Source organism: Phyllostomus hastatus, unplaced genomic scaffold (genome assembly GCF_019186645.2).
Source record: "Phyllostomus hastatus isolate PE091 unplaced genomic scaffold, TTU_PhHast_1.1 phas_scaffold_93, whole genome shotgun sequence".
In the NCBI taxonomy this organism is placed as follows: domain Eukaryota; kingdom Metazoa; phylum Chordata; class Mammalia; order Chiroptera; family Phyllostomidae; genus Phyllostomus; species Phyllostomus hastatus.
This window is the reverse complement of record NW_025334042.1, coordinates 39,965,255-39,991,210: the sequence shown is the minus strand read 5'-3', so window position 1 is coordinate 39,991,210 and position 25,956 is coordinate 39,965,255.

Below are 25,956 nucleotides of genomic sequence, written 5' to 3'. Positions count from 1 at the left end.
CAAATGACTTAATGCATATTAATTTCATATGCCAGCACATTGTTCATATAAGGTCCCAATAATATTGCCAAGGAATTAAATGTGTTAGACCAACAAATGGAAAAGTACATTGTTCAATACACATCACAAAGGTTGCTTTTATGTAATTATTCTGACATAATCCTACATACTAGTTATATATTTACATATAATATAAAATTATTCATGTATATAAATTATGTTTATATAAATATTTATGTAGTATTTATGTGCAGTACATCTAAATGACACATATGTGTCATTTGGGTCATGTTTCACAGCAACATCACAAGGTGAGGGCACAGATATATAGAGTTTTAAAGATAAAAGAAACAAAATTTTTCAGTGATGAAAACGGAAAAGTCTTCTTAAATTGGAAAGTAAAAAATACTTTTCTCTCTATGAGGAGTGCACATCAATGCTACTTCACAGAGAAAAAACAAAGTTTCAAACAATCCTCTTACTATGTCTAAGCCTTATAATATAAAGGTATGCAATAATAGAATTTGTGTTATCTTAGTCCTTTATTTATCATGACTAAATGAATAACACCAAAACACTTATGCAAATGTGAAGAGTTCATATACAAAACTAGTTTTATCATTTGAATTGTCATCATTTGAATGCCTTAGACAAAGACATGTGGATTCTCCTTTCACATTTTTCCTAACCATTTAAATTATTGAAATGCCTGATCCTAAGGAAATGTGTGTTTATGTAATTCTTAACATTTAATGACATATTCTCCAAAACCAGTGTTTTTAAAATTACCAATTAATTTTAATATCTACTGAAAGAAAAGAAGTGCGAAGGAAAGAATACATGGAAGGGTGTCCCCAAAATTTGCACACTTGAAGACATTTCAGTTGACTTGCAGTTAGACTTGTCTTCCATACGCTCCATGAGATAGGTCCAGGGTTGGGTATAATAAGTAGACAGATAATGGCATATTTTAAGGGAAAATAAGATGCTAAAAGACCATTTAGAAGATGAAACAACCTATTTCTAGCTGTGAAATTTCTATGAATGGAACTGTTAAAGCAGGTAGACAATCAGTCAGGAGAGGTATTGCAGAAATACCTACAGTTTCCTCCTTGAGGGGCTTTTGGGGCAACGATGATGACTGGTCAAGGCATAGGAAACTAGCAGCGTCAAAGGAACTCCAAGATTTAGGGAGCCTGCATCCTTCAGAAGTTGAAATCCACATCATCCTTGTGCCTTCTGAGAAGTGATCCACAGTATTACATTATGTAGAAATGTCTTATTGATTATGACCTCTCCTGAAGGGCTCAGTGAAGGGTATAAATTGCCTTAAAACATCAATGCAGAATGGGACTCACATAGAACAAATTACCATTTACCTGCAACCTATTAAAATCAAGGAGTTCATGGAATTTCTGAAAAATTTGAGGACAGATCAGGAGTACTGGATAAAAAGCAGCTAAACTGAGACAAATATGTCAGGGTTCACTCAACACTGTATAAATCAGAAACAGAGTATATCAAATATTGCTGCATTTCAAGCTAAGTTAAGGGTAAGACCATATCTTATTTATATCTAAGCTCAAGCACTAGACTGCAGATTGTACAAACAGACCTCTGAGAATACAGATCCTTAAAAGCATCCCCTCTGGACAGATGAATTGGGAAGAGTGCCCAGCACAGGGATTGCAGTCCTACAGGGAACAGCTTGGTGAACAAAGTGAAGGCCAGACTTCAGGACCTAATTTTCCCTTGTGTCAGCATGCTTGGGCATTATAAGAATTGCACATCAGGATATGGTGGCCTGTGCAGGGTAAACTGATGAGCAAACGAACAAATAAGTAAAAGAAAAAAATAGAGCATTGTTTTATAGTTTCTAGAGTTTCTAGAGTTTTTAGAGTTTTCTAAACTATAGTTTCTATAGTTTATAATTGTTTTATAGTTTCTAGAAAGAAGCAGTACTAGGGTAACTTTTAGTTGACATATATGACCCCAGAAAACGACAGAGCTCACTTTTCCCTGATTCAGTGAACAAAAGAAAACTTTCTGATTAAGTTTTTAGTTTTAAGCTACCCTGGTCCTGGAGCCCTGTGAAGCAAGCATAGGCGTACTGATTGCTGTAGCATTGTACTCTGTAGATACAGACATGAAAGCCTTGTTCTCTCTTTTTTTCCCCCTGCAGATTTCAGAAGAATATTGCATTCCCCATGACTACCACCTCATCTTGTGCATTGCACTATTTCATAAAATGTATTAAATAAAATATATCAGGTTGCATAGGACATCATTAAATCAGGTGTCTGAGGGTTTGGTTTATGCCAGTCCATACCCCACAGACTAAATACTTGTAAATGGCTGAAAACAGAACTACAGAATGTACAAAACTAAACCTGCTCAGAAGTGTCTCAGACAGGTGATTGGTACCTGGAAAGACTCTACCAGAAAATGTCAGCTGAACCATCCTGCCTAGCAATAAGCAACATTTATTTTATCTAGAAGGCTAACCCATCAAAAATTGCAAGAGGACTTCTGGAAGAAAAAGGGAAAGGCACCTGAGTGAACAACATTAATGACATAAAACCATGTACTAAAGTTAAGGCCCATTAGACGAAATCATAAAATGCTAGGTTTCTAATTTCTCAGTCCCCAATAGTGGAATAACATAGTGAACACAAGGAAGTCTAACAGCTAAAAGTATAACAGTCTGAAAATGAGTAAGTTATTGGAAAATTATGTTTGACACCAGGCATAATAACTTGATAGGCCTCAGGGCCATTTAATATGGAAGCAAGAGGCCTAAAATGTCTCAGTGGCCCAAGAGAGCACCCCTGCCTTATAAGCGAACTCAACCATCATTCTGATCATGATGATGACGCACAGATGCATTGCTTTCTGTTCACTTTGTTCAAAAAAGCAGGAAACTTGTAATCTCTACAAAATCATTAAAACATAAAGGAACTACATTTTTATCAGTTAGAGTAATGTTTTCTTACAATAAGGTAATGTGTGTATTTCGATACTCAGTTGCAGAAATCATTTTATCGTGCCTTGGTGACCCTGCAATACCTCAGTGAGGGAAATAGTAAGTAATAAAGCTGCCATGTGATGAGTAACCCCTTCGGAGGTCAGAGCTCTACAGATAGCTCCATTCTGGACATTTCAAATGAATGGAATCACACAATATGTGGCCTCTTGTGACCATCTTCTTTCACTTTGCACAGTGTTTTCAAGATTCATGCTGTAGCATGTATCAGTACTTTCTGCCTCTTGGTCCATTTTTTAGTTGAATTGTCTTTTTATTTATTGAGTTATAAGAGGTTTTTAAAATATATCCAGCATGCAGGTCCCTTGTCAAATATATGATTTGGAAATAGTTCCATAGGTTGTCTTTTCATTTTTTTGGTAGTGTCCTTTGAAGCACAAAAATTTAAAATGTTTTCAAATTTTAAAAAGTTTTGTTTTTCATATTATTTCTTTCTGTTGTTGGTCATGCTTTTGATATCCTATCAAGAATTCTTTGGCAAATCTTAACAATATTAAGTTTTCCAATCCAAGGACATAGGGTTTTTTCCCATTTATTTAGATATTCTTTCATTTTTAGGCAATGCTTTTTTCACTTTCAGAGTATAAGATTTATGGGTTTTTTTTGTTTCTGTTTAGTCTAAGTATTTTATTCCTTATGCTATTACTATAAATTGAATTATTTTCTTAATTTCACTTTTAGATTGTTGCAAATGATGGAAGTTCCTTTGGGATTAGGAGCTATCTCTTTTATGACCTACTTTGTCTCCCAGGCAAAATCTCTGAGCTAGTCCTCTGGATCTGGGGATGGGGGAAATGGCATAATTATCTCTGAGTGACACTCTTGCTTCAGTTGCTGAACACCAGGCAGAGTAGGGACAGTAGCCTGAGGTCTTCCCTGCTTGCCTGCTCTGGCATGGAACTACCTCCTCAAACACCTAAACAACGGTATTAGGGACCTAGTGTTCTCTATGGCACTGAACTCAAAGTAGAGCCTCCATTTCATGAGCAGGGCTGGACAAAAGAAGGCAGAGACTCCACCTATGACAACACTCACCTGGAACTTAGCCTCAGGAAGGTAGCTGGGGTCAGGATGAAAAAGGCTGGCAGCCTCTTTTCCCTGAAAGAAGGCCCTCCAACTTGAGGCTGTAGGAAGAGGGGCCCTTTACATTTGACCGCTCCAGTCTGTGGTGCAGTCCTTGCCTTGCTGAACTGGGAAGGTGGAGTAAGAGAATGGTCTTGGTTCAAATACACCAAGGTTGTATTGGTGTATTTTGAACTTGGTTCAAAAAACACAAATTGTGTTTTTTTACCAGAATTTTATAGATTTTCTTGAATAAATGTTTATTCATTTGCTATACTCTTTTAGAACCATTTCCAGAGGCTTTGAGTGGTTGCATTTTATTTTATTTTTTTAATTTATTGATTTGAGAGAGAGATCAATTTGTTATTCCACTTATTTGTGCATTCATTAGTGTCTCTTTGTATGTCATGTGCCCTGCCCAGGGATTGAATCCCAACCTTGGTGTATCAGGACAACAGTCTAGCCGACTGAGCCAGGGCCATGTGGTTGCATTTGTATATAATTTTCAACAGAGAGCAGTTCTGCAAAGCTCTATGCTGTCATGCCAGAGTTTCCTCATTTTAAAAATGGAGATAATAGTTTCCATTTCATGGGGTCATTTTGATAATGAAATTAATTAATACATCTCATGTGCTTGAAACAGTGCCTGCTGAAGAGTAAGGTGTCTGTCAAGTAGTATTACCTATTAATGATTGTCGTTATCTTTGTTTCATTGACTATAATTAGGATTTCCATCGATAGTATTGTGGTAGGTTAAAAACACAGGTCCTGAAGCCAGGATGTGAGCAACATTCTTTTTAATTTAAGGTATGTGTTTTCTTTAAATGGAGTAAGCATCTAAGAATGTACCTGCCTCTCAGAAAAACTAGCACCCTGATATACATGTATCTATATTATTCTTCTCACCAACTTTTTTTTTCCTTTGACTCAGGTAAATATTGTCATGAGTTGTACTCTGTTCACAAAATATTTTAAATTACATTTATACATTTTTAACTTTTAAAATTTACATTTATTTCAGAACTTATAAACATATACCCCTTAATCCATATGCATCTATACATAATAATAGCAAATATTTTGGAACATTTACTATGTACTAGGCACAATACTTAGTTTATTCATTCATTTATTTCTTGTAATACCCTATGAAGTAGGTACTCCTAAAAACCTATACATTTAACCCCCATGCTATATCCCACTTATAAGATTCCATACCTATTTTTGTATTTACAAATATGCAGAAAGACTTTTCCCCAGTATGTGCATAGAGGCTACCTCTATGTGGTAGGATTTTCAGGACTTTTATTTTCTCCTTTCCCTTTTTTGAACTGTTGGCTTTTGCTTTCAACAATGAACATCTATCATAATTAGAAAGAGCAAAACAAAAATGCTATTGCAATTCTGCAGGCAACAGCAAAGCTGAGTTAAGCTCCCTATGGTGAGTGATATGTAGTGGCAAGAGTAATTAACTTGTATTATAATGTTTTCAATCTTGCTCTGATCTTACAGGGTGTTTTTTTTCACAGAAATTAGAAATCAATCAAAAATAGGTTCTATTAATATAATTAATTACATTTTGCCTAAAATGTATTGAGGGAGAATTCTATACTGTGTACTATTTTTTTTTTCATTTTTTCAACCCTGATCAAGGCTTTGACCTTGAATCTATAAACACCTACCACATTTCACTTTGCAGTTGACACCTGAAATTCAAACTTCATTTCTGGAAGGAGGCATTCAATCTCCTTAAGGGTTTCCTTGATCTCGATGTGACCACACTCTTCTTAAAAAGCTGAAGAAAGCAAGCTCTCTGGTACAGATGCTCTTTGAGTTATGAAGAGGATTGATAAACCTGTCATGAATTGAAAAGATCATTAAATCCAAAATGCATTTAATACACCTAATATACTGAACATCATAGCTTAACCTAGTCACTGTAAATGTGCCCAGGACATGATATCCAAAACACTCTGGAACACAGTATGAGCATCGGTGATTTAACCTCATGATTGTATGCCTGACTGGGATCCGGGGCTTGCTACCCCTGCCCAGTGTCACAGGACAGCCTGGTACCACATATTGATAGCACCAGAAAAGATCAAAACTCAAAATTTAGTGAACAATTTCTACTGAGTATCACTAGAAATTGTACCATCATAAAGCTGAAAAATCATAAATCAAACCACTATATGTGAGGGACCATTTGTACCTGCTTTTATCCCTTTCAAGTAAAACAAAAAGGCTGAATTTTATTGAAAAAGAAAATATATAGGGAATATTGTATTTATATTTGTAAATTCCAGTTTAATTCTCTAAATCATATAAGCACTCCCTAACCCATTCTTCTAAGTATGGTAGCCAGGGAATAACAGTATTTGCATCAATTTTGTTCATACTGAGTAAACTGTGAAGAGCATACATGTTGCCTCGTTTGGCAATATTACAATTCAAATTTTTTGCTTATTTTAATTTTAAAAAAGCACATTTTATCCTCAAAAAGGAAATATATAGAAATACCTAAGTCATGTCTTTTGTATAGACCACAAAATATACCACTGAATATTTTTTCCTTCTTCTAATTAAAGGTAACAAGCACAATTTTGATTTAGTAGAAGGAAACAAAACGCCAACTGATTTTAAGTAATCTCCAAATGTGAAATGAGAGAACATTTTAAAAAATTATTTTTATAATAGCCCAGCTAAAGCTATTTAAGGATGTGATGGCAATTTTTAATGTAAGTACATCAATAAATATTTCAAATACAAGTAATTTTGAAATTTCTTATTCCCTCCTTCATTGGCCAAACTTCTTTTTTGCTAATGTGAAAAATAACTTAAACATATTTAATTTATATCAAAGTAGATGCCTGTGGTCCTAGCCCAAATTTAAAGGTTAAGTTGCATAAGTACTCATATATTATTAGAATGCTGGATCAAAAGGAAACATTTAGATGATGCCTACAGTGCAAAATGGAATAATAATTTATCAACTGCCCATTTTACATTTTTGAGTAATGAGGACCCTGAAATATAAAGTAAGATATAAACCCTGAAATAATGTGCAAGCAATCAGGCTTTGGCAAAGCATATTGTCAACATGACCCAGATTCAAGATATGGTGCTAAAGATTTTAATCAGCTAAGAAAAGCTTTTTCTTTGGAAATATATTTCCAAAAGAAAAATACTGAACTCAGTTATGTGTTATTGTCCATATATTTCAGAACTGGTAGTCCCATCATCTCTTTAATGAACTTTTTTTGTTCCCCCAAATTCATTACCAATTAAATAGCATTAATTCACATTGTAGTAAAATTGTAGAAATGAGCTTTCAACCAAATACTGTTTACATAAGAGTAAAAATGTTAAAAACTACCTAAATGTTCACTACTAAGGGTGTGGCTAAATAAAAGATAATGTCATATTGGGAGTAAAAGGGAGAAAACTGTACTTGAACAATGATTAAAATAAAATTTTAAAAAAAGATAATGTCATATAATAAAATATTATCCAGCTATTAAAGATATTCTTCAGACACAGATATGGTAGGAAAGCAAGTTATAAATTATATCTAGTAAAATTATATTTTTGTTCTAAAAACAAAAATATATGAAAGAGTGTACTTTAATATTGCAACTGAAATTTGGGGGAAATTATATGTATTCTTTATTGTCATTGTCTATTTTTTTTGTTTCTAAATTTTTTCACATTTGAATTTACTTCTTTGGGATACTATAACAAAACATCACAAATTGGGTGACTTAAACAACAGGCATTTCTTTTCTCAGTTCTGGAGGTCCGAAGTCCAACATAAAGGTGTCAGCAGAGTTGGTTTCTTCTGAGCTATCTCTCCTTGGTTTGCATTTGCCTGTCTTCTCCCTATTATCTTCAACTGGTCTTCCTTCTGTGTGCAAATTTCCTCTTTTTATAAGACATCAGTCATACTGGATTAGGACCCATCAGAATGACCTCATTTTAACTTAATTATCTCTCATATTCCTCATCTCCAAATACAGTCATGTTCTATGGTACTGGCACTGAGACTTCAACATATGAATTTGGTGGGAAGGGGAGAGTGAACAGTATTCAATGCATAACAACAATGTTTATATATTACTTTTCTTAAGCGGAATATAGAAATTTCATTGTGACAAGGTAACGAGGGGGGAAAGAGCTTCTTCTCTCAATATTCCTATTCTAAATTAATTGGATTTTTGTTTTATAAATCAATCTCTTTAGGGTTTGGATATTATGAGTCTGTCCTTCTAAATGCTGATCAACTCTGTTTAACCATTAAAGCTCAATCTAGACTTGTGTATTCATAACACCAGTAGGAACCGTTCAGTTGCAAGCCAAACTCCTGAGGAAGCTGACTAGTTCATGTTAGGTCAGTGTTGGAGTTGTGACACCTTCTTAGCCTCTTGTTTCCTTCACCTCTTGTTTCAACTTTCTCAATATATGAAGATCTGTTGGAAAAAGTACAGCCATTGTTAACATAATGAGAATGATTTGCACAAAATAGATACAACCTGTCCGCCAAGGAGAGTGGACTAGAATGCACATGTATAAACAATGATGACTTCACAGTACTAGCCACTGGGGGCAGGAGGTGCTGTTGAGTGAGCATGTGTACTGTGTGGCCACTGTATTCAAAATGGCTGAGCAAGCAGAGCAAAAAATCTGAATCAAATTTTGCTTTAAGCTTGAACATTCCTCCATGGAAACTATTTGGATAACTCAGAAGGCTACAGCTATGGGTAACTGGTGATTGGCAGCTTCATCAATGAGCCTGCTGGTACATCATATCTCATACAGGTTTTTGGTGAAACATTAAATTACCGAGGTGACTCAGCCCCCCTTAGAGCCCAGACTTGGTGTCCTGCGACTTCTGGCTTTTCCCAAAACTAAAAATCACCTTTGAAAAAGAAGAGATTTCAGACTATCTTTAAGTCAGAAAAATACAAAGGAGCAGCTGATGGTGATTAGAACTGTGTGAGGTCCCAAGGTGCCTACTTTGAAGGGGACTGATGTGGCATTGTCCTATGTACAGTATTTCTTGTATCTTGTACCTTCTTCAATAAATATCTCTATTTTTCTTATTACATGGCTGCATACCTTCTGGACAGACCACATATACAAAGATGTTTAATTTAATGTTAGGGGAAGCAACAATTCAAATCTGAAACTCACAGTGAAACAATAGTCATGTTTTCCAGACCACAGTAAATAAAAGGAAAAATGAATTCAAGGAAAATTTTTAAGAAACCTGCCAAAAAATACTCTTTTTCTTCCCTGTTTCTCTTAATACTATGTGTGCTGTGTGGACACCACTAACAGTGCAACCCTGACAAAAACATGGGAATACTCACAGAAATTTGGGAACTTACTGACCATAAATATTCTTCTGGAAGATATCGCCTACTTTTTGTTTAGTTTAAAAAAGAAAAGGCATGGAAGAGGGAAGGATTTTCAAAGGAGGAGCCTGAAAGAGCATCAGTAAATATAGAGAAAACTAATGACATTGGAACACTAACAGGAGGAGAATTCAGATTGACTTTCTGTATATAATCAAATAACTGTGGACTACACCTATTTGTACATTCTCTAAAATATGCTCGAAATAAAGGTCTAACATATATTGCTAAAGAGTATATGTTTACATAAATTGATAAAGTTCATTTTAATTATACATTTTTACAAAGGGTACAGTGCTTTAAGCAAAATACATGGGAAATATTTATATAACACTCCATCAAAATCTTTTGTGTCTCTTCTTTCAATACACATGCTAAGCCATATAATATTTCCAGGTCAGTGTTTTCAGTGCTGCTAACTTATCTAAATTGTAAATAAAGAGATTTTAGGGTTAGGAAAAGTAAATATACCAAACTAGACCATGGTTTCTTATTAATGGATTACCGTCATCTGTGCTAATAAAATAAAGTTTTCATATTCTCAGCAACAAAACAGTTTATAAAAATATATACATGTTAACTGGTTTTATATTCATCCAGATGTAAGTTTATAATTTATAATATTGACTAAAATTCAAATGAACTTGAGATACCTAAAACATATTTGACAACTGAAAAACATAAAAGTATGGATATAATCTTATACTTAAAGTTCTCAATCTAAAAAATATTTAATATTTAAATTATCTTGGATATAGATCTGCTGTAACTGGAAAATACCTACAAATGGCAAAATCATTGAATGTAAACATGAAAAGAGAACATATATGTCTAAAAAATAATTCTAACATCAACTTCTTTAATATTTCAAGGGCCGCAGGTATTTTGTAGATGTACCTTTAAAAGCAAATCTCGTAATTTATCTCCCACATGTACACAATGTAAGTGTTTTGTTCATTGCTCAACATTGAGCCCAGTTCTCATTAACATGTTCTGCTGTCCCTGTTAATACATTCAGTTGTTTGAATTAGTGGGGAAAAAAATCTACAATGACTGTCTCCACTCTGATTTCCCCAGTGCCTAAAGAAGCATTTGTCATCCTAAACAAGACATGATCCTTGGGACAATGTTATTTGAAAAACCTGTAGGCTTCGTCAAGGCCACACTCACAAAGTAGTTCATGGGTGGCAACAAAGATTCTTTTCTAATTCGTAAAGGCCTTGGGTAAGTGTGGTACTTTTGATGTCCCAGAAACATTACTTGGCACAGATTAGGATAAGAAACAAATCACTTCAGGGTAATGGCAGCCTCATGGTGCTCCCAGTTAACTGTGTACACTAGAACCTGGAGGTTTCAGTAATCACCTTTAAGATAAAACAAACAAACAACCCCAAAAAAACAAAACTGAGAAGTTTTGCAAATGATTAAGAAAGCAGGCCCCTTGGCAGGGTCAAAATGCTTTTCTTCATCTGGTGTGAAATTCTTCCTGTGGTTGCAGCTAGTTATTTAACCACAATAGAATCCTAATTTATGACATATTTCTGAACTATTATAATAAGATAATTCCAGAATGTGCTGTACTGGTTGAAACTGAGAGCAGCTGAGTGAGGCAATGGGGTGTCTTTAAGAATTAGTGGAATAAGAAGAAGTGGGGAGGGGGAAATGGCTGGGGAAAACATGGATTGTTCAGAAGCTAAGTATTGCATATGAAAACAGTGTTGGGGACGTTTGGAAACCTGAGAAAGTGAGAGGCTGCATAAGAAAACAGGCTCTGAATTCTTCTGGAAAGAAAATTATTCCATGAAGCTCTGTCTTCTATTCCTTGTAACGGCAGGCAATACGAGCACTTTAGCCAAGGAGAGCATTGAGAGCCCTTTCTGTTTCTTTCTGGGGTCTGAGATGTCAGTATCTAAAACAGTTTGGAACGTTCATGGAGACACAGAACCCTACTGGGAAAGAATTTCATGATTTTAAATGTAATAAAGACAACAAAATTCTGTTCTGAGTTATGCTGACAACCATATCTTTGGTGATTTGTATACTTATGGCTTCTTTGTGTTCATATGTACATTTAGGCAGGCAAAGCTGAATACATTTCCTGTATCCATCTTTTTAAACTCACGTGAATACACTATAAGCTTCTCGAGTTTTTGTCTAGTTCATTCTCTGTTGTTTACCCAGCACTTAAACTGTGCCTAGCACAGAATAGCTACTCAATACCTACTCTTGAGTGCATACACACAGTAAGACCATAATTCCTGTGTTCAGTATTAATCAAATATTTCTAAAGTTAGTCAGTCCATTATTGTTATGCACTCTACCAATTCCACAGGTGCAGTTAACTGATTTGTACCTGTAAGTGGCTCAAAATCTAACAGACGAGGCAGACTGCATTTGTACCATGATTTAATATAAGTGGAAGGAATTGTTGATATGTAAGCATGATATTGTAGTATTCTAAAAGCCAAGGGCAAGGCAAATGCCAAGAAATTTTGGGTTATCATCAGAACAAATACTGTAGAAAGGTAAGAGAAAATGAGATGGAAAAGACACATTGGGTTTAGCTTTTAGGAGTTTCAGTGGGAGGCCTTATCTTATACATTGTGACCAAGAGCCCTTTCTCTGCAATGAAACTGCTTAAGTTCAAGTCCCAGCTCTGCCACTCAGCAACTCTGCCCTTTCTGTGTATCAGTTTCTTCATCTGAAAGATGGTAATAACACTACCTAGTGTATCACGTACTTCTGAGCTAAAATATTTGTAAGATGTTTAGAACAGTACCCGACACATTGTACATGCTATTATATGTTAGAAATGTCAATTATCATTATCAAAATGGTGGGGAAAGGACCCAGATTTTAAGAGTTTTAGGACAGGACTGTGAAGTTGCTCTACATCAACCCTCTACCAGTGAAAGAACCACTTTTACACAGCTTTTTAACTTTAGTCATGTAAGCATGAGGGAGGCATGCATGTAACACTAACTACAGCCTGCTCTTGTTAGGCAGCTTCTGGTAGGAGTTTCAGAGATACCCACCTCCTGGAATTCACGCCTGTGTGGAATCCTCTCCCCTGAATGTGGGCTAGACCTAGTAACTGGCTTCTAGCAAGTAGAATATGCAAAAGATAAGTCATTGAGTTTTTCAACATCTATAATTAATAAAAACTTAAAGCATATAGCAAGTCAAATATGCTTAATTTACTTATTCTTCTGTCACAATTGGTTCATTATTGGTCTATTTTCTCTCATATAACAGTTTTTCTAAATTCATTCCTCAATTTTCATGTAGAAGATCTGTCAGTGTGGACAATAGGATTTATAATTCCAAACATCTCTCAGTAAAAAAGGTCCAGATTTTTGATGATTCCTGACAGCCATCACAGTCATCCTTCCCTTAATGTGTCACACTTTGGTAGCATTCCTGTTACAATCTAATAGACAACTTTAGAACAAGTGAGGACAGGCAAATATGGCATATAAATCTCATTGTTTTGGCCTATACATTACAATTCTTCCAGTGTGTTCCAAATTATTTTGGCTTTTTTATATACAAATTTAGTAATTCTTAAAAATATATACATTATATATCGACTCAATTATTTTTTAATGTAGGTTTATGTTTTTATTTATATTTATTCTTGTTAAATGCTTGTTCTTTAGAACACTTTTAGAGTCTTGATTTAGCCAATCTGAATTAACCAGGTTTTTCAGCTTTATGTCATAGAAAAATGTAACAAGCATGCCTTCTGAACTGTACTAAAGTAACTGATAAAGTTATGGAACAGGACAGAGCGAAGTAATGTCTGAACACTAGTCTATAATTTAATATCCTGCTCTGTTAATCAACACTCTAGCTAGAGTTCAGTCAGGACAAATTAACCTAATTATAGAATGCATGTCCGAAAAGTCACTGTAAGAGATTATTTCGATTGTTTTTGATTTCATGTAAGTATTCAAAAGCTAACTCACTGCCATAGAACTTTTGTCTTCTACCTGTGTGGTGAGGCTATTAAAAAGCAAATGAGTTCTGTGTGTGGCAGCCTGTTCTGGTGAACCAATGCTGGATTCTAGGCATTAACTTTTTATAAGAACCAGAAAAACAATTTATGATTCATACTTAAATTTTAGAGAGGATCAAAATTAAAGCTGAATGGTCTGCATTATTATTATTATTTATTTATTTATTCACTTACTTATGTTTATTGAATGTATTGGGGTGACACTGGTTAACAAAATCATCCAGGTGTCAGGTGTACAGTTCCACAACACATCATCTGTACACTGTATTGTGCGTTCGCCACCCAAGTCAAGTCTCCATCCATCACTACTTCTCCCCCTATACCTTCCTCAACTGCCCCATCCTCCTTCCTTTGGCCAACATCACACTGTTGTCCATGTCCATGACTTTTTATCTCTCTTTTTTTATGCTCAATGGTCTGTATTTTAAGGAATTCTCTTTTATGACTATTGGGAGAATACTTTCTATACTCTAGTAACTGCTACCTCTTTTGTATAATTCTACAGACACTGGACAGTATTAAAAAGTAACATGTAAACTCTAATAATTTTCTGTAAGAATATCACTGTAGCTAAATTATTTTTGTTTATTCACTTCATTTATTGGTATTAAACATTATTCAGATAGTGACATCCTTTTAGCTACTGTGGAGTTGTCTTGTAGCAGAACAGCGCCTCTGCCAAGAACAACTCAAGAAACAAGATATACCATGGCACATGTGTATACACACACACTCCTGCAAGGAAAGGATGCCACAAAGCACAAAGAAGTGAAGAAATAAGATTTTAAACAGCAAGCGTCTTCTGTTTGGGGCATTTTCCAATTACTGACATGATAAAATGTCAGGGATTGTAACAGAGGACCATCCCAGTTTTTGGCAATTTCCCAGGGCTAGAGAAAAGAAAAATGGAGTTCCAGGATGCCAAAGTAGTCATTTAGAAAATATCATAGTGAGAAAAGAGGTGCAGAGATGTGAGCCTGCCAGTGGTAGTTTTTTCAAAACAGAAGAGAATTTTCAGCAGTCTTTCAGTGTTGAGTGGAGAGACAAGTTGGTTAGGACATGCCAAGGTCAAAACTCTTAGTAGGAAGCTGTGAGTAGGAGCAAACAAAACTTTGTTAAAAACACTGCAACCTAATGGCATCAGTGCCCTTACAAAAAAGACCCCAGAGAGCCACTCTGTCCTGTAGTGTGAGGACAGAGCAAGGGCCAGATACCAAAACTGCCACTACCTTGATTTTGGACTGTCCAACCTCCAAATGAGAAGAATTGATTTCTGTTGTATTTAAGCCACCCACCCAGTCTACAGTATTCTCTCATGGCAGCCCAAGGTCTGGAGGGAGAATCATTTTCCTGGCCTTTCTAGTTTCCAAGTTCATTGCCCACATCCACCTCCAACACCAGCAAATGCATTGCTCTTTCCTGCTTCCATGGTCACATGTCCTTCTCTAACTCTGACTCTCCTGCCTCCCACCTTCACTATGAGGGCCATTGTCATAACACAGGGCCCACCTGGATCATCCAAAATAATCTCCCATTTTAAGATCTTTAATCATATCTTCACAATCCCTTTTGTAAATGTAAAATCCCAAAAATCCCTTTTGTCATGTAAAATAACACATTCCCAGGTTCTGAGGATTAGGACATAGACATCTTTGAAAGGTCATTATTCTTCCATCCTCATGATTCTATGAAATAATCCCTAAGACTAACAAATAAGTCTTTTCTAATTGAAGTTGTATCTTTAACAAGAAGGTTCTAAGAGTAATGGAGATAAAGGCTAAGTAATTTCTTTCAAAATACATTGTGATGGTGGCTCATCACATTTTGTGTAGTCATTGGAGATGGGAGGAGAGTTCTGGGAATGCACCCTCTTTAAGTTTATTCATCCCCTGGTATGGCTGGACATGCAGAGTTTAAGTTATTGAAGTAGCAAATGTCCATAATCTTTTTCCTTACTACCATACTTACTTTCAGTTTTAAATCTGGATGAGTAAGGTGGCTTTGCTTTTTTTATTATTATTATTAAAAAATGTCATTTCCTTTCATGGAGAACAGGGAAGCCAAATAAGAGTTGAGTAATTCTGCTTTGACAGTCTCTTTGTTATTTGTACACCATCTCTTCCAAGAAGTGTGTCAGCTCTCTGCCTGCCTATTTTTCATATTCCCTTCACAGCTGCCATTACAATGTGTGTACAGCTCCCTGGAGGGGCCATGTCCTCCCACAATTGCATGGCTTCGTACATGCTTTCTTATGCTTGGAAATGTTGTTCCTCCATTTATTTATTTGACTAACTGCTACTTATCCTATAAGGTCCAATGCTAAGCTTTTCCTGTCACAGCATGTATCACACTATATTACATGTTTATTTTTTATCTTGACCACTAGATGAATCCCTTCAGGGTAAGACCCTGTTTCATTTACCTCTGAAACTCTGGAATCCAGAGAATGAAGGAATGAAGGAATGAAGGACTGAATAGTATTAAGTTAATTAGACTTCAAATCTGTTAAGACCTGGGTAAGATTTTAAATTAATTAGGCTTAAGATCTGTTAAAACTGGACTAAATTGATTAGCTACCCCGAGCTTTCTTTTTCTCCTCTCATGAGGATAACAGCTGTTCTTTTTTTCTTATTTGTCACTGTGAGGATTAAATAAAATATTGTAGGTAAAAGTCCATGTCAATAGTGAGGTTTTACAGAAACCTACTGACAACTCACTGAGCTGGGCATGGAGAACACAAAGAATAACATATATATCTGCCATTGAGGAACTTAGGTCTGTCATGAGTGTCAAAGAAACAGGGAAAAGAATGTTTCCTTCTGCTGCTGTGAGTAGGGAGAATGTCAAAGAGAGATACGGAGAGTGGTGTCTGAGCTGGGCCATAAGGCAGATGACGCATTTGCTTGGTTTGGAATTACGAAATGATGCAATTGATACAAATTAGAAGAAACAAAAAAGTGTCACAGGAATTCAGAGAGAGAGAGAGAGATCTGCTTCATTTTGCCTTGGGAAGTCAGATAAAGAAAGTGTCACAGATGAGATTACATATAGGGCACATCTTGAAGGACAGATAGTATCTTCCAATTTTTCAAAACCTTAGTGGGAGGAAGGACATTCTAGGCAGCCACCAGACTAGATGACTAGGCTGGTTTGGCTACAGCATATGGTGTAGTGTGATGACTGGCTGCCAAGTCCCAGAGGAAGGTGTTTCCAACCCCCACCTGCAGGTATGAGCCTGGGTCAATAGCAGCTGAAGCCAAGAAGGGCGTAGAAGATGACTGAATGACAGATGGGGCAAAGTCGCATGAAGACTGATGTCAGAATCAGCCCACGCTGGAGGAATAACACAATTGCCAAAAAGAAATCTGAGAACAAAGACCAGTAGCCAGAAGTGGATGGATGCCATGGTGTCGACACAGGGGCAGGGCAGGTTTCCAAAGGCAAAAGTCCAGTAGCCCAGCTGAGTTTGAAAGCTCTGGGCAAGCACCATTAGGGATGAGACTTAAAACAAAGACGTATTAGGTAGAAAAGAGAATTTCTGAGGGTTGAATTGTTTTAACAGTGTAAGGCAGGGGTGTTGTCATTTCTAAGAGCCCAAAAAGGATTCATGGCATAGAAACCTTGAGTTTTAGTTCCTGATAGATGGACTTGCTCTCTGCTCTGGGGTAGGAAACACTACCCACTTCACTTACCTACCTTTGTGGTGCTTATGTACAAGTATCTAGTGGCAAGAAATAAAGCTGAACAAAATTAGAGAGGGTCTCATAGGGAAGACTCTATAATACCAGAGTGAGGAGTTTCTCCATGATTCGGTAGGTCATGAAGAGCTATGGAAAGATTCCAAGTAAGGAGGTCACATGATTGAAGCTGAACTTTAAGAAAATCAGCAGAAAAGGTAATGGCAGAGCTGCTAATGTTTTAACAAGTAGATTTTAAGTTATGAGAAATCTAAATTAGAGACTGTTTCATTTATTCATTTATGAAGAGCAGGTAATATAAGCATTCATTTATTAAACCCGCGTTATCCGATTTGCAGTAAGGCCAGATGATGCCATTTGTGGACCAACTTTCAACATCATCACATTCGCCACTTTGTGTCTGTACGTGTGTAGATGGTGGTTGTTTCAGTCTGAGGAGGAATCAGAATTGGCATTTTTATAAGATGCTACAAGTGCACTCCAACTGTAATGCAGGCACATTTATAGACAAAATGTGGCTGTGTATCCTGTTTATACCTGTTCTGATGGTTTAAAATCAGAAATAAACCTATTGGATATATTTTTTATACTTGGCTAGTTTCAGATATCCCTCTAAATCCCAGGATGGGAATATTTCTTGATTATGCCCAGTTCTAGCTCCTGGAAGGGCTCTTCAGTTCTCCCCAGTTCTCTGGTGGTATTTGTTCGTGTGTGTGTGTGTGTGTGTGTGTGTGTGTGTGTGTGTTTTAAATTATCTTCCTTGGCTTCATTTGAAGTGAGCATTGGAAAAGATGCCCTTCTTGGAAGCCAGACATATTCTCAGCTTACTTTCTACCTGGAGAAACATTGGGACTGAGGGGTAATTTTCTGTTTTGAAAAGACTTTCTCAGTACAGACCTATGGTATCCACAGTTACAAACTTTTAAAATGATTGGCTTCTTATATATTAAATTCCATTTAGCTCTATGTACTAACAGCCAAAGTTCTTTGCTCTTTTCTAGACATATTGCATATATATATATATATATATATATATATATATACACACACACACACACACACACACACACACACATACATATAAATACACATACAAGGTAGAGCAAAAGTAGGTTTACAGTTGTTTGTATGGAAAAATAATACAATAATTAATAAACAATAATATGAGAATAAACTCTGTTTCACATACAACTCTATGCCTACTTTTGGCCTCCCTGTAATATACATATATATAAAAACAAATCTAAGAAGTGTATATGTATGCATCTATATATGTGAATATATATATACACATGTATCTATTTCTTCTCCCTCATGCTTTGCTCTTGGCTTAGTTTGATTCCTACCACAAAGCTAAGTTTTTATCAGCCTTTATCCTGATGGCATTTATTAATTTTGTTTTTTTACTGTGTAGGCTTAGAAGATGGATGTGTCTCCCATGTATATGACTCTGAAACTGTGCCTTCCTCTGTTTCCTTTCATTGCTGCTTGAAGATCAGTCTGTTCCTCTAGTAGGAATGTAGTACAGACAATAGCAATCAGCAATGGCACCAGCATTCTGTTCTCCAGTTCTCCTAGAGCTACAAGCTCATCAAATGCCTTGTCTACCTTCCAAGCTGTTTCATTTGTGCATGGCATGGAGTTCTGTGCTTCCACCCTGAAATGTCAACATCCTCACTATTAGCTCCCTGGTCAATGCCACATATTCTAGCTTGTTTGGTATACATCATTCCGTGACTAGGTACTAAATCTAGCACCAGTCAGGGTAAGCCACATTATGCTTCAGGAACAGTCGTAGTTACCATTGGTAGCAAAAGTTTATTTTAAAAGAGGAGTCAGAGAACTCATCACTGTTGAGGACATAATATGTCCTAGGAGTAACACCATGAACTTTGCAAGTATTATCTTATTTTAATTTTCACAAGTTGTTCATATCTTCATTTTCTACATAAAGAAAATGAGATTTAGAGGGATTAAGTCATTGTTTAAGAATATACAGACAGTAAACAGTGGTACTGGGATTCAAACCCAGGTCTGTCAGACTTTCAAACTTTTGCTTTTTTTTGACTACCTGAGAGAAACTAAAAGTGTTTTTTGCCAAAATAAAACAAAGCTAGTAACATTTGTTATTGGTCACACCTATTGAATGTAAGAGATACTCTATGAATCTGATATATGCTGATTAAATTTCTGCATTATTCTTTTACCTAGTAGTAACTAAGGGCATGACTCAATATCTATTTTGAATATCATATAAAAATATTCTATAAAGTTTCTCTTTTGAAAAATTAAGGGAATTGTAGAAGCTTCTTTCTTTCCCTCCCTCCCTCCCTTACTTCTTTCCTTCCTTCCTTCCTTCCTTCCTTTCTTTCTTATCAAAGAATATATCTACAAAATGGAAGAAAAAGTATAGACTTGCTTTTCCTAACATGAAAAATACCTATCTGAAGAGTGGTACTAGAATAATCAAATAGCATTATTATTTGGGAAGCAATAGTAATTGCACAGAAAAAATTGCTTACAAGAAAATTAAAATGTGTAAATGACATCGGTACTTGAATTGCAGGGACAAATGAAAATGGAAATTCCTTTTAGATCTGACAGTTTAACCATTTCAGTTCCAATTCAGATGTTTTCAACCAAGAACTTGATAAAACAGGAAAGAACTTAAATATAACTTTTCCTGTAAGGGAACTGAGCTGATTAGACTTCATGGGAAACTAAACGACCCATTCAGAAGCACCCCATGCCCTGAAGATTGTGACTCAAAGTAGTTAATATCTGATGGCTGTTTTTGAGTTCAGATCCAGTCAGTTGCTGGTCACCTTCTCTCCATCTCTGATGATCACATTTCTCCAGCATACTTCCTGCTGATATTAGCAAATATACCTCAAGCCAAGAAAATACATTTTAAATGATGCTGAATTTCCAATTATGTTTTCAAATCTAGACAAGGTTTTAGTTAGCACAAATGTAGGGAAGAAAAAAACATCTACACTGTTAACTTGGTGAGAAAGGAACTTTGTTCATAAGCATAATCAATAGTGCTTTTCATAATTTGCCTAACTTAATTTCAGGTTTGAATGAACCATAAGTATACTTCATCAAAAACATGCCCTGCCTGCATAAATTGTTTACTTCCTCCTAGAAACTGCTGTGTCATTCATTGTACAAATTGTGTTTGTGGTACTAGCATATGTTATCTTTAAATAAAACTTGACATTAGTAGAAATCTGACAATTTACAAAATACTTTCACATCCAAAAATTTATTTTATGAATCCATAAAAGTCCTGTGAATGTATCAATAACCCCATTATACAGCTGAGGAAATAGAGGCTGAGTAAATTGGGCCACCTGCCCAACTTACAAACACTAGCAGCGCTGAGACCCTTCTGTTGGAAAGTCTGGTGTCACACTCCAATTACTGTCTCACTCATACTGTTGTTTAACTGTAACCACATAAATACTGACTGCCAACTGGGTGAGAAGCTTTCTGAGCAAATTATATCTTATCCTATTTTTTAATAAGCAACCCTTTATAGAATGTTATATGCAGGAGAGTCATCCAAAAAATGTCTCTTGTGAATGATGATGATGATGGTCAGTTCCAAGAACCTTCTCCCAAAGTAGCCTTAGAAAAACTTAGTTTTGAGATGTGTTTCACTTGTATTTAAAAATACAGTGAGCTAATCTTCAGAATTTATGGTTATTAAAGATCTCAAATATTTGCTTGCTTAATTTTCAAGTATTATACTATTGGTTGAAATAAGTCAACAGAATACACACTCACCTCAATAACTTTACAACAAAAATAATTTCAATGTTTAGATACATCCTCTTGTCTTAAATTTCTGAGAAATATAAATGCTTACTACATAGAAACAGAGAAGCTATCAAAAAGCCAAACTTAAACACTCCATTGAAGAATTTAATATGAAAAAGCACTTTCTGTTTCTATAGTTAACATCTTTTTTTTTTAAGATTTTATTTATTTATTTTTAGAGAGGGAAGGGAGGGAGAAAGAAAGAGAGAGAGAGAAACATCAATGTGCGGTTGCTGGGGGTCATGGCCTGCAACCCAGGTATGTACCCTGACTGGGAATCGAACCTGCAACACTTATAGTTAACATCTTTGATAGTGTATTTTTATCAGAGGTAACTGATTTACAGTTGAAGGGAAAATATCTCTGTAAGAAGAGAAATATAACTTAAAGTCCTTTACCATAATTTAAAAACTAATTTCTGTGCTTAAAAAAAGACCTCAAAGCTACTTAAATCTTGAAAACAACTTCACAACCCCTATAAAAAGTAAACAAGACACATTTTCTCTGGGATGTTAATCTATGATCAAAGACCCACCACAGAATGAGGCTCAAAGATTCAAGTTCCATTGTCATCATCCACAAATTTACCATCTCCAGAAATAAAACTCGCTAAAAGACTGTGTATCAATGATACACTATTGAAATTCCTTTTGGAAACTCCTCAAAGTAAACTATGTTATTTCTCTGAAACATTGTTTTAAAGGAATAGACTTACTTCTCAACACTTTATTTGCACTGGAGACTGGCGCTGGTGTTGCCATCACCATCGAAATGGCTCCCAGTCGGAACTTGCTGTGTGTGGTGCACTGTACATGCAGAGATGCAGTAAGAGCAGTTTCCTGGAGTGACTCTCATGACAGTGGTGGTAGCAGTGGATGGTAAACCTTTTGGCTACATAGCTGAATATAATTTCTACATACCATTGTTTTATTTTATCCTCTTCAGAACCCTGAGAGGAAACAATGGTGAGTATTATCCTTACTACCTAGATGAGAAAACCAAGGCCTAGAAAAATTCATTATATCACCCAGTAGTCATTAGGGTGTAGGTTTCTGCTAATCCAGTGAGAATGGCATAGTATAAAATTGTGGCTTTTCCAGGGTTCAGCCTGAGTAAACAAATTTAGGAATTAGAATGGAAGAGAGCAGCAATAGTCAATATCCCCTATTCATGCTACTACACAGATCTCCTGTGTATTCATGTATTTAATACAGTTTAATAGGTACTCATCATTCACAGGGCACTCTGCTTGACACTGGAGTTACATGATAACTAAAACAGACATGGTTTCTATGCCTATGGAACTTAAAACATAGTAGGAAAGAAAAATACTTCCCACATCTTCGATGACATTTGTGTTATTCTGTTGGTAAGACGGGAGAGGAACGTCCACTATTTTCATCATAAAATGACTCAATCATTATCAAGTACTAGCCACATGTACAATACAATGGATTCAAAAACAAAGTCATTTTGCCTCACTTCTATTCACTTAATTTATAATATCTCTAGCCTTTGTTGATGCTCTTCTACTGGACCAGGACTGAGGAGCATTTTCTTTCCAAAACTGTTCCATTGGAAGCATATATATAAAGAAAAAATATATACATATATTTTAACTTTTTTATTGTTGACACCATTAGTTTCCTGGTGAAATAACAACTGGGCACTGGAACAACCTCCACGCTTTTGGCCACTGTTCAGGGTCAGAGTGTTACCCTCCTGTGTTTTAAGTCTTGAGATCAAACCATGGGAAAGATCATTGAATTGCAAGGCTGTGAACATGGGGGAGAGTTTTGGCTCTCGTCAGCTCATAGGCTACAGGACCAACAGTAAGCTACTGCCCTTCTCATGCCTCAGTTTTCCTCATCTGTAAAATGTGATTGGACCAGATCTTTAAGAACTATTAAGTCACTTACATTCTGTGAACACAAACTCACTAAGTGCTAATAAACTTCAGAATTTGTTTAGATCTGGCCCGTGCATTTAAAAAAATATATGGGTTACAATTATTATTTTGATATGTCTAAAGTAAATATAATAGCCATAGAGGAAATTTATTTTAAATTTGAAATACTCCATATACAACAGAAAGCAGCTATGCATTTTGAGATCACTTACATATTTTAGGATTAAAATCACCTGATACTTTTAACCCCAGTCAACAAATAGCCATAGTTCAGTGGGCAATTGGATGTTCAAAAGCCCATGATGAGGTTTCTTTTTATAGCCAAAGAGTTCTGAAAGTAATCTAGTGAGTTTTCTGGCTGTGGTTCTCAGTTTTTTCATGCAGATCCATAAAAATTAGCTTGCGCAGACATTCTGTGACATTTCTGTGGGGTAATACGGGCAATTTAGGTTAAAGTATGTGGAATAAACTGGAGGAACCATATTAGCCTGCAGTATTTATGCAAACTCCCCTTTCCCTTTGGTGACATAAATCAGTGATTTGCAAGCAGATCATTACCTAGCTAACCTAAGAATTTCCATTCTTCATTTTTTGTTAAACTCCCTTTTAAAAAATTGATGTTTAGTTGGGGACAATTAAAAGAGACTAGCACATATGGCATAGTGGCATAAGTCAAAAAGTTTGTAACATTTTAATTTAATTTAATAACTATATTTAATGCCTTGAAGTTTTGAAAGTTTAGCCAGGGCTTATATTAAGCCAGATTTTATTCTTTTGTTTTTCTTTCTCTTTCTGAGTGTGAAATAAAAAATTAAATTTTTAATTAAAAAGTTTCTGTGTGGCTAAAGAAAACAGCATTAAAATGAAAAGAGAACCAACTATATGGGAAAACATATTTGCCAATGATACCTTAGACAAGGATTTGGTATCCAAAATATATAAAGAACTCACATGACTCCACTCCAGGAAGACAAACAATCCAATTAAAAAATGGGCAAAAGGCTTGAACAGACACTTCTCCAAGGAGGACATACAGAGGGCCCAGAGACATAGGCAAAGATGTTCAGCATATGTTCTCTAAACTATTTATCCTTTGAAATTTGTTGATGCTTGCTTTGTTGTATCCACTTGGTCAATTTTTGGCAAATGTTCTATACGTTCTTGAAAAGACATATTTCACAATTTGGGGGAGCACTTAGTTATATGTATTTAGCAAACTTTGTAATTGTATTTATCATATTATCTCAATTCTTATTGATTTCTGATTGAGCTATACATTATTAAGGTAGTTATATTAATTTTTAATATGATGGTAAATTTATCAATTTCTTCTTTTTTGTATTTTGAAAATATGTGTTAGGTATATATCAATTCAGAATTATATCTTGTTGAGGCTTAAATCTTTTATCAATAGGAAGTAACTTTAGACAAATACTTACAAGTAGATAAACCTGTTATAAGTTACTTCTCAGATATAAGCAAAAGAATTGTTTTTCACAATCATAAATGCAACTGAAGGTAAAAACCATCCCAAGGCCCTCATAATAAATATAAAATATTTCAAAGCAAAGAAAATGGTGTGGCTAATTCATGAATTACATAGAACTTTCATCACACAGGATTAATATTAAAATGCAGTTTTTAGTTTCATAAGTAGAGTTTTATTTTTCTTTCTGTGTAGGCTGTAAAATAATAGTACCTTCCTTATGCAATGGCATTATAGATTAAATTAAATAGCTGAACATTTAGCTCCATTCTGCCCATATTTGCATTTGTCTACAAAATTTAATCTATTTCTATATCAAGACAGATTTTTGGAGTTATTTGTCCCATTTATCCCATATTTTTACCCCTATATTACATCTATTTCATTTGTTCACTTAACTGACTAATGATATATTATTACTGTTCTCTATAGTTAGTGTTTGGTCAGGTTTTCCTACATGTTTTCCTTTTCTTTCTTCACTAGTTCTTCTATCTTCTATCTTCCTTCTTAAGTTTTTTCCCATAGTTCTAAGAATTTCTACATTCTTTAAAAGCTTCCTTAGCAATGTATGTTAGTATTAAAATGCTCAGTTTTTGTCTGTGTAAAATTGTCTTTACAATACTCTCAAAACTGGGAAAGTGTTTCACTGGGAATATAATTCTAGAATGATAGTTACTTTCTCTTAGCATTGAAAAACATAATTTCTTTGTATTCCTCCTGGCTAAATTGCTGCTGTGTAGAAGTTAGTGGTTAACTCTAATTTGTATTATTTCATAGGCTATCTGGAGTTTCTTTCTGCATGCTTTTCAGATCTTTTTTTGTTCTTGGAATTCTGCAACTTTAAAATACAATGAAACAATTTTTGTTTCTTTATCCGCCTTTGGATTCACTGGGTTTCCTAACTGAGTTCCATCATTATTGGAAAGTCTCAGTCCTAGTTTCTTTAAATATTGTCACCCCACCGTTCTCTCTAATCTCTCATTCTAAAATTCTAAATGTATACCAGATTAACTTCCTGCCATTTTCTGCAGTACATTCTGTCTAATCTTCAGTTCTATCTTCTTGTTCATCATTTCCATATTTACTTGTGTCTTATATGCTATTTAACAGATCTTTTTTTAAAAGATTTTATTTATTTATTTTTAGGGAGGGAAGGGAAAGAGAAAGAGAAACATCAGTGTGCAGTTGCTGGGGGCAATGGCCTGCAACCTAGGCATGTGCCCTGACTGAGAATCAAACCTGCAATGCCTGGTTCGCAGCCCGTGCTCAATCCACTGAGCTACGCCAGCCAGGGCTCTTAAGACATCCTTTGATTCTTAACGAATTCATTGAATTTAACATTCTGAATTTTTTGTATGTGTCAGAATATTTCCATTGCTAGAAATTCTAGGCAATTTTTCAAAGGTTCCATGTCATTTTTAAAACTGACTTTTGTCAGATTGATATGCTTTTCAAACCTATTAACCATAGTTATATTTCTATATGACAATTCTATAAATCT